The 11,537-nt window shown below is 38.1% G+C and overlaps 1 long non-coding RNA gene across 1 annotated transcript in view; it reads right to left on the bottom strand.

Annotated features, from left to right (window-relative positions):
- Window positions 1-1,188: 1,188 nt before the first annotated feature.
- The window catches only part of LOC117679829 (uncharacterized), a 36,842-nt gene continuing 26,493 nt past the window's right edge, over window positions 1,189-11,537 (bottom strand). The window contains exons 3-5 of the long non-coding RNA XR_004595465.3: window positions 11,082-11,140; window positions 4,967-5,228; window positions 1,189-2,646 (exon numbers count right to left, since the gene is read on the bottom strand). This is a non-coding gene — a long non-coding RNA (uncharacterized LOC117679829). The remainder of the gene's footprint in view (window positions 2,647-4,966; window positions 5,229-11,081; window positions 11,141-11,537) is intronic.

The following is an 11,537-nucleotide window of genomic DNA, read 5'->3' as shown; positions in this document are numbered from 1 at the left end:
GGAGGGGTGTTATGTCTAGCAGGGTTTAGTTATAGTTGTAGTGTTGTTATTGGATGAAACCGATGATGTCATCAGCACGGAAGATTCTTTTGTTAGCCATTGGCTAGAGCAGTTGAGCTATTCATATATAAGAGCTGTCAACTGCCATTTTCTAGCTGGAGCAGTTACAGTTACAGTTACAGTTACAGTTACAGTTACAGTTAGTTACAGTTACATGGTGAAGCAATAAAGAGTACAATTACAATCGTGAGTGCCTCAATATATATTGCAACAATATAACAGTAAGAACCGGTAGTAAAACCAGCGGGAGGCCCTGCCCACCACCCCGGATGTCATCATCGGCGATCTGCGCATGCAGAAGTACGCGCAATCCCGTTTTGTTAACAGATGCAACTATGACCACTGAAACTTTAATAATTGGACTGAAGAAGATTATTACTAATAATGAAAGAAGAGACAGTAGTTAAATAAATACATAACATTAGAGTCAGACAACAAGAGATTACTTCATCACTTCACAACTTAACTGTAAACATTTTGAATTAAAAAGAAATCTTCTGTTGGCAAACCCATCAAATATTTTTGAAATTATTATCCATTTTAATTGAGTGAATGGGGAAAGAACATATGGAAAGATTTCATCTATCACTGAATCTTAGCTTTTTTTAGATTTTCTTAAACCAAACTGGCAAATGGCTTTTATAATTTTATGTTGGGCATCAGTTATACTTTTTAAATGTTTACATAGAAATCTGAGTTTATGCCCTATTTTTATATTGTGATGTCACTTCGCAAATTTTGCCCTGAGTAAAGAATTGTATTAGCCTTTTTGCAAAATGTCATCTTCTTTCATTTTGCTGTAGCTGAGTTAGATTTTTGTTTATTATTTTCCTTGACTTCTTGGAACTAATTTATCACATTTGGAACATAGGCTTAATGCAATTATCTCACCCTTTATTTTTAAACAAATCTCCTTCAAAAGATGCATGGTTGTTGTTTTTTTTTAAAGAGGATGGTCTTTGTTTTTAGAAACAGAATAATTTGAAAGGTAAGAGATGTTGTTTAACTGTTAAATATATTAGAAACAAGATTCCTATTGACAATAAAATTATTGCCTTTTGGTAAAAAATAAAAAAATAAAACAAGGCTTTAAGCAAAATTATATTTTTTAAAAAATAAGACCAGTTAGCTGCAATCAGAATTTAATGTCTATTTTAGAGCACTTAATGAAGGATTACAAAAATTACAGAATAACTATAGTTGGAAAAGATCTTGGAAGTCTTCTAGTCCATCCTCTTGCTCAAGCAGACCATATACCATTCTGGACGAATAGCTGTCCAATCTCTTCTTTAAAACCTCCAATAATGGAACAGCCACAATTTCTGGAGGCAAGTCGTTCCACTGATTAATTGTTGTCACTTGACAGAACATTTTTTGTTAATTGTAGGTTGATAAGCTTCCATCCATCCATCCATTCATGATCTATGTTTCATTTTATTTTAAAAATAAACAATTGCTTCTTCTTTTATCAAGGAATTGTACTGAATTGGAATCTGAAGTTGAAATATCCTTATTGCAAGCCTGGAGAGCAAAATGTTGGGTATTTGGTTTTTAAATGGGAATAAAGAAAAACTTTGGGAAAAGCGGCATATCCTTCTGTTAGAAGCTGGCCACGCCTCCCCCTAATACTACTCTTAATTGGTTCCAACACATCGCATCGAAACCATCATGGGTTACATTGGTGTGAGAGTGATTAGTACTGTATAAAGTAACCCGGAGAACTTCCAAGACTGAAGGTGGATTTGAACCAAGACTAAAGGTGGATTCGAATCCATGCAAGAGTTCCATAGGTTTTCAAATTTCTCTGGCCATGGAACCTGCTAAGACTCTTGCTCAAGAGTCATACAAAACTGCCTGCACTTGAGTTTTCTTAAACCTAATACTAAATTTTATAAATAAATAAATAAAGGGACGCAGTGGCTCAGTAGCTAAGACGCTGAGCTTGTTGATCGAAAGGCCGGCAGTTCAGCGGTTCGAATCCCTAGTGCCGCGTAATGGGGTGAGCTCCCGTTACTTGTCCCAGCTTTTGCCAACCTAGCAGTTCGAAAGCACGTAAAAAATGCAAGTAGAAAAATAGGGACCACCTTTGGTGGGAAGGTAACAGTGTCCCGTGCACCTTTGGCATTTAGTCATGTTGGTCACATGACCATGGAGATGTCTTCGGACAGCACTGGCTCTTTGGCTTTGAAACGGAGATGAGCACTGCCTCCTAGAGCTGGGAATGACTAGCACATATGTGCGAGGGAAACCTTTACCTTTATCTTTAGCTTTAATGCTAAATATTTTTGTTTTGTCCTTAGTTTCTCATAGAACCCCATTAAATTATTTTGGAGTCACACAGAATATATTTTGAAAAAACCCTCTATAAGTGCATTGCATTTTCCACTGCACCATAAAATGAGTTGTGGCAATGTGATACATTCTGAAATATACAATGAGGAGAGTCCACTTGCCTGTCTTACCTCATAAGTTTGGAAATGTAGGATTTCCTTCATGGAAATCAATAAATGCCTTTAGTAAAGTAACCAAAAGGATGCTTCCTTCCTTAATTGGAAGACTTGAGGGAATTTCAAAGTATGTTTCTCTCTGTATGGGGGTAAATACGTATATATGTAAATGTGTACATATCCTGATTAATTAGAAAACTTAGCACAGCTCAGTGAAGATTCCTAATACTGCATATAATATATTCAAAAGGAGTGCAACTACATCTCTAATTCAGTTATGCTGTTGAACATATATGAGAGAATAGTTTGCGTGGTTTTTTTTACTAACTTTGGAGCAGTCGTGGGTTGCCCCCGATTCGCACCAGTTCTATAGAACCGGTAGTAAAACCAGCGGGAGGCTCTGCCCACCGACCCCAACGTCATCAAAACGCTTCTGCGCATGTGCACGGTGCCGCTGTTGAACATATATGAGAGGATAGTTTGCCTGTTTTTTTTACTAACTTTGGAGCGGCGCTGTGAACCGGGAGTAAAGTTAAATAGAACCCACCCCTGCTTTGGAGCATACCATTTCTGTAAATGCCAAGAAAGATGTACATTTATTCTGTAGAACAGTCCTTTAAAAGTTAAAACACATAAGCTGTTTGTATTTGACTAGCTATTGAGAAGGAAAACAAAAATGCTTCTCTTTTAATGCCAGTAATATAGAAAAGCTTAAAGTAATCATGGCATTGACCTGAACAATAATCCTATTTTATCTACAATAAACACTCAATTTAGCATGGTTTTACTCTTCATTCTCAAATTTAGCAAACCTCTCAAAGCGGAATGCTAAGAAATGCTAAGCAGCATAGTTGAAAATCATATAAAAGGCAGTTATTTACACAGATAGGAAAATCTGATGAATTATTGCCCTAAACTTTATGGATTGTTTTGTTTTTTTAAAGATTTAACAGGTGTTGTGTGATTTGTCTTTACTTGTAATTCTTTTAATCTTACTTGGTCCCAGTAATATTCCTATGCTTTGTTTCAGTTTGCTTGGTTCTTACTGATGTTAGCACTGAATTTAAAAAAAAGGAATTGCACACGTAGCATCATAGTCTGATTAATGTGTAGAGTTGGCTGGAAGAAAACGAAAATCTAAGCCATGAGAGATTTTGATAACTTCACATTATTGGTCAACCCAGTGATGCTGAGCAATAATGAAGCGATGACAAATGCTTGAATATATTTTGAGAAATATTCAAATAAATATGTTTAATATTAATTATTAATATTTATTACTAATTTAGTTTTGCATTCTAGTTTTCCAGATTCTGCAATCTGCTTTTTAAATGACCCTTTTCCTTGCACACAAAGCATTCACGTGTTTGTTTTTTTTTGCTTCCTGTAATTCCTTTTATTCCTATTTTTTGTTTTTAAAACAGATTCTGCAATAGAAGCACTGTCACTATGAATGCTTTCTGTTTTATGCTTATATTCATCGAAAAGCTTTCCCTTAACATATTCCTATGTGAGCTTGTCATCTGGACATGCATCAAGCAGTCTAACAAGCATTTCATAATTTTCTGGTAAATAGCAATGCTGCAACTTGAAAATCTTTTATTTCTTCTCCTGTGCCTCTCAGATGTTCAACCATTTCCAAGGCGTGCCTTATGTAATCCTGCATATCCTGGCCTATCCTGGCTAATCAAATACAGTTAATTGATTAGATTATCTCTTTCATGCAACTTTTGTAATCCTTCCCACATTTCTTTAGCAATTTCACATTTACATAGATTATGATTCAGGGATGGGTTCCAAATCCCATCACTATTGGTTCGCTTGCTCACGTGCGGCACTTCTGCGCATGCGCAGAAGCGTCCGTGTGGGTGGGCGGAGCCTCCTGCCACCGCCACCGGTTTGCCTGATCCGGTGCGAACCGGTATCAACCCACCACTGGTATGATTTGATCATCTTCTGTGCTAAGAAAGATTTTATTTATTTATTTATTTACCAAAAATTTATATGCCACACTTCTCCCTAAGGACTCAGGGCGGCGAACAAAAGTTAAAAACATACAATAATAAAAAATCAAAATGATTAAAACCCAGTTAAAACAACGACAATCAAAATAAGAAAAACCCAAGCAACAAGGTCAACCCATTTGTTGAAACAGCCAGGTCTTTAAGTCCCGACGGAAGGAGCGGAGATCAGGCGCCGTCCAAAGCTCAGTGGATAACTCGTTCCAGAGGACAGGTGCGCCCACAGAGAATGCTCTACCCCTGGATGTCGCCAGCCGACATTGTCTGGCTGACGGTACCCTGAGAAGGGCAGCCCTGTGAGATCGAACAGGACAGTGGGAGGTGGGTAGGAGATGGTCCTGCAAATACCAGATTGTGCTGTGAGCTTTCTGATTTATATCTATCTATCTCATCTAAAAGGTGTTTCTGGCCTTGCTTCATTTATACATTTCCACCTACCTTCTCTTATTAGCAGCACTTTTCATCTTGAATTCCCAAGTCTGGTAGTTCTGGAAGTTTGTCAGATTTGCAAATGGAATCTTTCTTTCAGCTTTGTTACTGGCCATTTTCTTTTATTCTGTTGCTATGACTTGCACTTATTTGCTGTAGCTGGCTAGGACTGGTTTGCTCTGTTCTGTGCTGAACTTTGCATTTCTCCTCTAATCTGGGTTTATACTGGGTTTATCTTTGGTTGATCTTCGGTTGATCCTGAGCCCATAACCTGTTAGAAGTTATGTTTTATTATATAGAAATTGGTAGCAGAGGAGTATTATATAGCCATACAGATTGGTAGCTTGCTGCTTAATGGTGTTTTTTTTTTTTTTTACTGTTCACAAGAAACTCTGCCCAGAACATAAAAGAACCATAGATTATAACCATAGATGCATTCTAAACACTGCCATCTACTGGCTGAATAATTCTGTAGGTTGTTACAATACAACATACATTCCAACACAAAGAAGTCCTGCATATTGTGTGGGTCAAAAGGAGGTTGAGAAGAATAGAATAGAATAGAATAGAATAGAATAGAATAGAATAGAATAGAATAGAATAGAATAGAATAGAATTTTTCATTGGCCAAGTGTGATTGTGTGAAGTGTGAAGATACCAAGTTTCCCTGAAAATAAGACCCTGTCTTATATTTTTTTGAACTCTGAAATAAGCGCTTGGCCTTATTGCCATGTGCTCAAAAGCCCAATTGAGCTTATTATCAGGGGATGTCTTATTTTGGGGAAAACAGGGTACCTGTAGACCAGTGGTGAGTTGCTCCCGGTTCTGTCCGGTTCTATAGAACTGGTAGTAAAATTGGTGGGAGGCCCCACCCACCTGCCACGACATCATCATGGGATATCTGTGCATGTGCAGAAGTGTGCACGCACGTGAGCGAAGCGAACACACATGCACACTCCAGTTACGAACCGGTAGTAAAGGAAAGTAGAACCCACCCCTGCTGTAGACTCTTCACATCCTGGACATAAACTGTTTCAACTCCCACCCGCAGGATGCAGCTATAGGGCATTGCATGCCAAAACAACTAGACACAAAGGCAGTTATTTTTCCCTCGTGCCATCGCTCTGCTGAACACCTAATTCTCACAGTGCTGTCTGTGTATTTATTCATGTAGTATGGCTGTAGTATTATTATTAATCCTTCTTATTATATTCTTTACTCCTATCCCTTACTGGTATGATGATGATGATGATGATGATGATGATGATGATGATGATGATGATCATCATCATCATCATCATTATTCTGTTGTGTTGCATGTAGATTGAGAGTTTCTGCACCGGAGACAAATTCCTTGGGTGTCTAATTTCACTTGATTAAATAAAGTGTTCAATTCAAATATAAATGCATCAATACAAACTGACCAGAATGCCTGTGGGTTTGTTTTCTTAATTCTCAATTTTAGTGCCATCTATGCAGTGGTGGGATTCAAGTAATTTAACAACCGGTTCTCTGCCCTAATGATTTCTTTCAACAACCAGTTTGCCAAACTGCTCAGAAAGTTAACAACTGGTTCTCCCGAAGTGGTGCGAACTGACTGAATCCCACCACTGCATCTATGGCTATATTTAAGAATGCACATTATTCAGGAAAGATTTTCTTAATATGTTTAATTCAGTTGATCAGAGAGTTTGGAAAAGTGTGATTTAATGTGTCCTTGAAAGACAAGTTTACAGTTATTTTAAACAAAAGCTACTCTAGATTGGAGTACTAATTCTATTGTATGAAAACACTTTACCTTCATCAGAATTTGGTCTATCAAAAATGTTTCTGCTTTCCATAAGAAGATAAATTGCACAATATTAGGCAAGTTTTTGTCATTTGTAACTGGCATGTTGAGGGGGTAAAATTAGTCATTTGATCGATTGCAATGTATTTAAACAATAGAATTGTTAAGGATATTGTGTTACCAACCAGCAGAGCAAGTGCACAGAGAAACGGTACTGAGAGCAATGAATACAATACATACAAACTGGTTTAACAAAGCTTTTACTTTTACTCCAAGTTTTTAGCCATTCAAATCAGTCCGGAGTTACAGAAATCATCTTATCATACAAACAGCAGTAGGTAATAAACAGCAATTCACACTGGTAACAAATCACGATAGTACCATACTACTAGCACACACGACAGTAACAGTTCCAACCAACAAGTCAAGCAGTAAGTCAAGCAATTCTGACTATAGCTCGGCTCTCTCCTTATATACAGTTTACACTAGTAATTATCCATTTAAGATAAGTGAAGTCAGCAGTGCAATGACTCAACAGTACAATTAGGATAATTGCAGTCAGCAGTCAGTCAGCAGTCAGTTACAATGACTTATCAGTACAATTACTCAGCATTACATCTTAAAGTTACAGAATACATTTAAAGTGATAGAACACATCTTAAAGTTACAGAATACATTTAAAGTTATAGCACACATATATTGCCTGGACAACTTGTTAGGCTCACACCATATCCTAACAAGAATTTCAAGCAGTGGTGGGTTTCAGCCAGTTCGCACCAATTCGGGAGAACCGGTTGTTAACTTTCTGAGCAGTTTGGCGAACTGGTTGTTGGAAGAAATCATTAGGGCAGAGAACCAGTTGTTAAATTACTTGAATCCCACCACTGATTTCAAGTATTTTTTTTTCCTGTTTTCCTTGAAACTATTTTCATTGGCTCAATCAGTTTTCCAGTTAAAATATACAATTTTATAACTGATTTGGCCTTGTTGCTTCTGTTATTAATATTACATGGTTTTTATACATTTCGGTTTATTACTTTATATAGTTTATTGTAGTTAATTCAACACTGGTTATGGCTAGGAGATTATGAATTCTAGTTCCATCATAGGCACAAAGCCAGCTGAGTGACTTTGGACCAGTCACTTTGGACCACTCACTTCCTCTAGGAAGAAGGCACTAGCAAATCATTCTGAAAAATCTTGCCAAGAAAACCATAGGGACTAGTTCAGGTAGTCACCAGGAGACAACACAAAAACACAGAAATGCTCGCACACGCACAAACACACATTAGCTGAAGTAAGACAGTGGCTTCAGGGAAGCAGATCATCTGCTGAACAACAGAGCTACCATATTTACAATAGAATAGAATAGAATAGAATAGAATAGAATAGAATAGAATAGAATAGAATAGAATAGAATAGAATAGAATAGAATAGAATAGAATAGAATAGCACAGTTGGAAGGGACCTTGGAGGTCTTCTAGTTCAACCCCCTGCCCAGGCAGGAAACCCTACACCACTTCAGACATATGGTTATCCAACATCTTTTTAAAAATTTCCAGTGTTGGAGCATTCACAACTTCTGGAGGCAAGTTGTTCCACTTATTAATTGTTCTAACTTTTAGGAAATTTCTCCTTAGCTCTAAGTTGCTTCTCTCCTTGATTAGTTTCCACCCATTGCTTCTTGTTCTACCCTCAAGTGCTTTGGAGAATAGCTTGACTCCCTCTTCTTTGTGGCAGCCCCTGAGATATTGGAACACTGCTATCATGTCTCCCCTAGTCCTTCTTTTCATTAAACTAGACATACCCAGTTCCTGCAACCGGTCTTCATATGTTTTAGCCTCCAGTCCCCTAATCATCTTTGTTGCTCTTCTCTGCACTCTTTCTAGAGTCTCCACATCTTTTTTACATCGTGGCAACCAAAACTGAATGCAGTGTTCCAAGCGTGGCCTTACCAAGGCATTATAAAGTGGTATAACACTTCACGTGATCTTGATTCTATTCCTCTGTTTATGCAGCCCAGAACTGTATTGGCTTTTTTGGCAGCTGCTGCACACTGCTGGCTCATATCTAAATGGTTGTCCACTAGGACTCCAAGATCCCTCTCACAGTTACTACTGTTGAACAAGGTACCACATATACGGTACCTGTGCATTTTGTTTTTCTTGCCTAAATGGAGAACCTTACTTTTTTCACTGTTGAATTTCATTTTATTAGATAGTGCCCAATGTTCAAGTCTGTCAAGATCCTTCTGTATTTTGAGCCTATCTTCTGGAGTTTTGGCTATTCCTGACAGCTTGGTGTCATCTGCAAATTTGCAAATATCACTTGACTGTGATTCTCACTTAGTCAGATTTTGTAGATTATTCTTTCCCATCATTTCCATCAAAGAAAAATTCATCTACAAATACAGTTAAGTAAAAGAAAAAGAAAAAGTGAGATCATATTCATGGCTTTAGATGGAATAACTTGGGTTAGTCCTCCCAGAATTAAGCATGAAAATTATCCCTTTGATGGTTTCAGGTTTCCCACATGAAATAGTGTTTTAACAACAACATAAGAGTTGTCTGGAAGTTGAGTAATCGCCTGAGCAGTTTGAGCAGCCCCCATTTTTTTTATGCTCCTCTCTCATCAGTCTCCAGGAAGATTAAGACCACTTCACAGGTTCACCATGAGCAGTGGTGAAATCGAAATATTTTTACTATTGGTTCTGTGGGCGTGGCTTGGTGGGCATGGGGTGGCTTGGTGGGGGTGGCTTGGTGGGCATGGCAGAGGAAGGATATGCAAAATCTCCATTCCCTCCCCACTCCAGTGGAAGGATACTGCAAAATTCCCATTCCCTCCCCACTCCTGGGGGAAAGATATTGCAAAATCTCCATTCCCACCCCACTCTGGGGCCAGCCAGAGGTGGTATTTGCTGGTTCTCCAAACTACTCAAAATTTCCACTACTGGTTCTCCAAACTGCTCAAAATTTCCGCTACCGGTTCTCCAGAACCTGTCAGAACCTGCTGGATTTCACTCCTGACCATGAGAGATCACACTTAATGATCCCTAAGAATTTTAGGAGTTGGTACATTCCAACAACCCTCTGGCTACTTAGATTTTATTTTATTTTTTTTTTATTTTGAATTTGTATACCGCCCTTCTCCCTGAGGACTCAGGGCGGTGAACAGCCAAGTAAAAACATCAAGTACAAATATTAAAATACAGTTAAAATATACATATATAAATTTGGCCCCAGTAATTAAAAACAATAAACAAAACACTTAAAAACACTTAAAAAATTAGGCCAGCCCGGCTTGCTGGAAAAGGAAGGTTTTAAGGGCACGGCGGAAGGCACTGAGGTCTTGGATTCTCCTTATCTCTGGAGGCAATTGATTCCAGAGGGTAGGTGCCCCCACAGAGAAGGCCCTCCCCCTGGGGGTCACCAGCCTGCACTGTTTGGCTGATGGCACCCCGAGGAGGCCCTCTCTGTGGGAGCGCACGGGTCGATGGGAGATCGTCGGTGGCAGCAGGCGGTCTCGAAGATAGCTAGGCCCTATGCCATGGAGTGCTTTAAAGGTGATAACCAACACCTTGAAGCGCACCCGGAAGACCACTGGGAGCCAGTGCAGCTCGCGCAGGAGCGGTGTTACATGGGAGCGCCAGGCTGCTCCCGTCACTACCCGCGCTTCCCCCTAACCAACTTGTTCAGACTGAAGAAGCTACCTGAATAAGCAGCAAAACATTTCAAACCAACAAGAAAATAGATCCAGTTGCATGACTCAACTTCCAGAAAACTTTAGCTGGATGATTGAGAACCTTCATCAAAGCATACAGAGTTGTTTTAAAAAACAACAACGATGTTTAAAAATTAATTCTAAGTTAATTTTATTTTTTTTTAACTAATGTAACTTTTAAATCATTTTTTAAACATTAATGTAAAATTAAGTAGAAAACTGAAACTGCATTGCATCCCAATGCTGTGATATCTTAAATTATGATGCTTTTTCTATTTTCAGCCAGCAAATGGTAATTTGGATGTGCATTGTCTCTATTGTCCTGTTCACTAAGGAAAGATTTTGACCTAACAGATGATGTTGGCAGCAAGCAGAAATTTAATGCATGAGTATATTTGCTAAATGTCTTTGTATTAGGAGAGCCACGGCTAAATTCCTTGATTAAAGCAACTGTAGACCAATCATGATTCAGAAAAGAGTAGCTGAAACAATTAATGGACGTTATATTATCAGCAAAACTACATGCCAACATTTTCACAAATGTAAATCATTTGAATAATATACTCTGAATCTTTTATTCGAAAGATATTCACTTTCCTGAGAAAGTATGTTTACCTGAAAACTAAAAATGTAGAATAGGGAGCCAGCAGCCATAGCCTTCTGAAACTGAGAGTCTACAGAAAAATATAAGAAAGAAGATTGCAGGAGAAATGTTAATGGTCTACAAAAACAAACGGATGGCACTTTGCCGCAACATTAGAAATTTATGTATGCTTTTCTGATATCTTCCAGAAACTTCCAACAAGAGAAACCATACAATTATACAATGTCACTTAATTTTATATGGAAGCAACATTAATTGTACAATGCATTTTAAGAATTAACTTTAGAATGGAATAGAATAACAGAGTTGGACTAATAAAAACTAAACTATGTTAAAGGAGGAAGAAAAGGGATTGGTATGGTTGTCATTTTGTCCCATTTTTAAATGTGAAATTGACTCTGTATCCTAGTGCGATCATATTCTGCATATCCTTGCACTGAGAGTACAGTGTTAGTACTGGTTTGGGA

This window comes from Pantherophis guttatus, chromosome 7 (assembly GCF_059756535.1).
Source record: "Pantherophis guttatus breed Tessera chromosome 7, ASM5975653v1, whole genome shotgun sequence".
NCBI classification, from domain to species: Eukaryota; Metazoa; Chordata; class Lepidosauria; order Squamata; family Colubridae; genus Pantherophis; species Pantherophis guttatus.
Note: the sequence above shows the minus strand (reverse complement) of the source record. Positions and strands in the feature narration are given on the sequence as shown.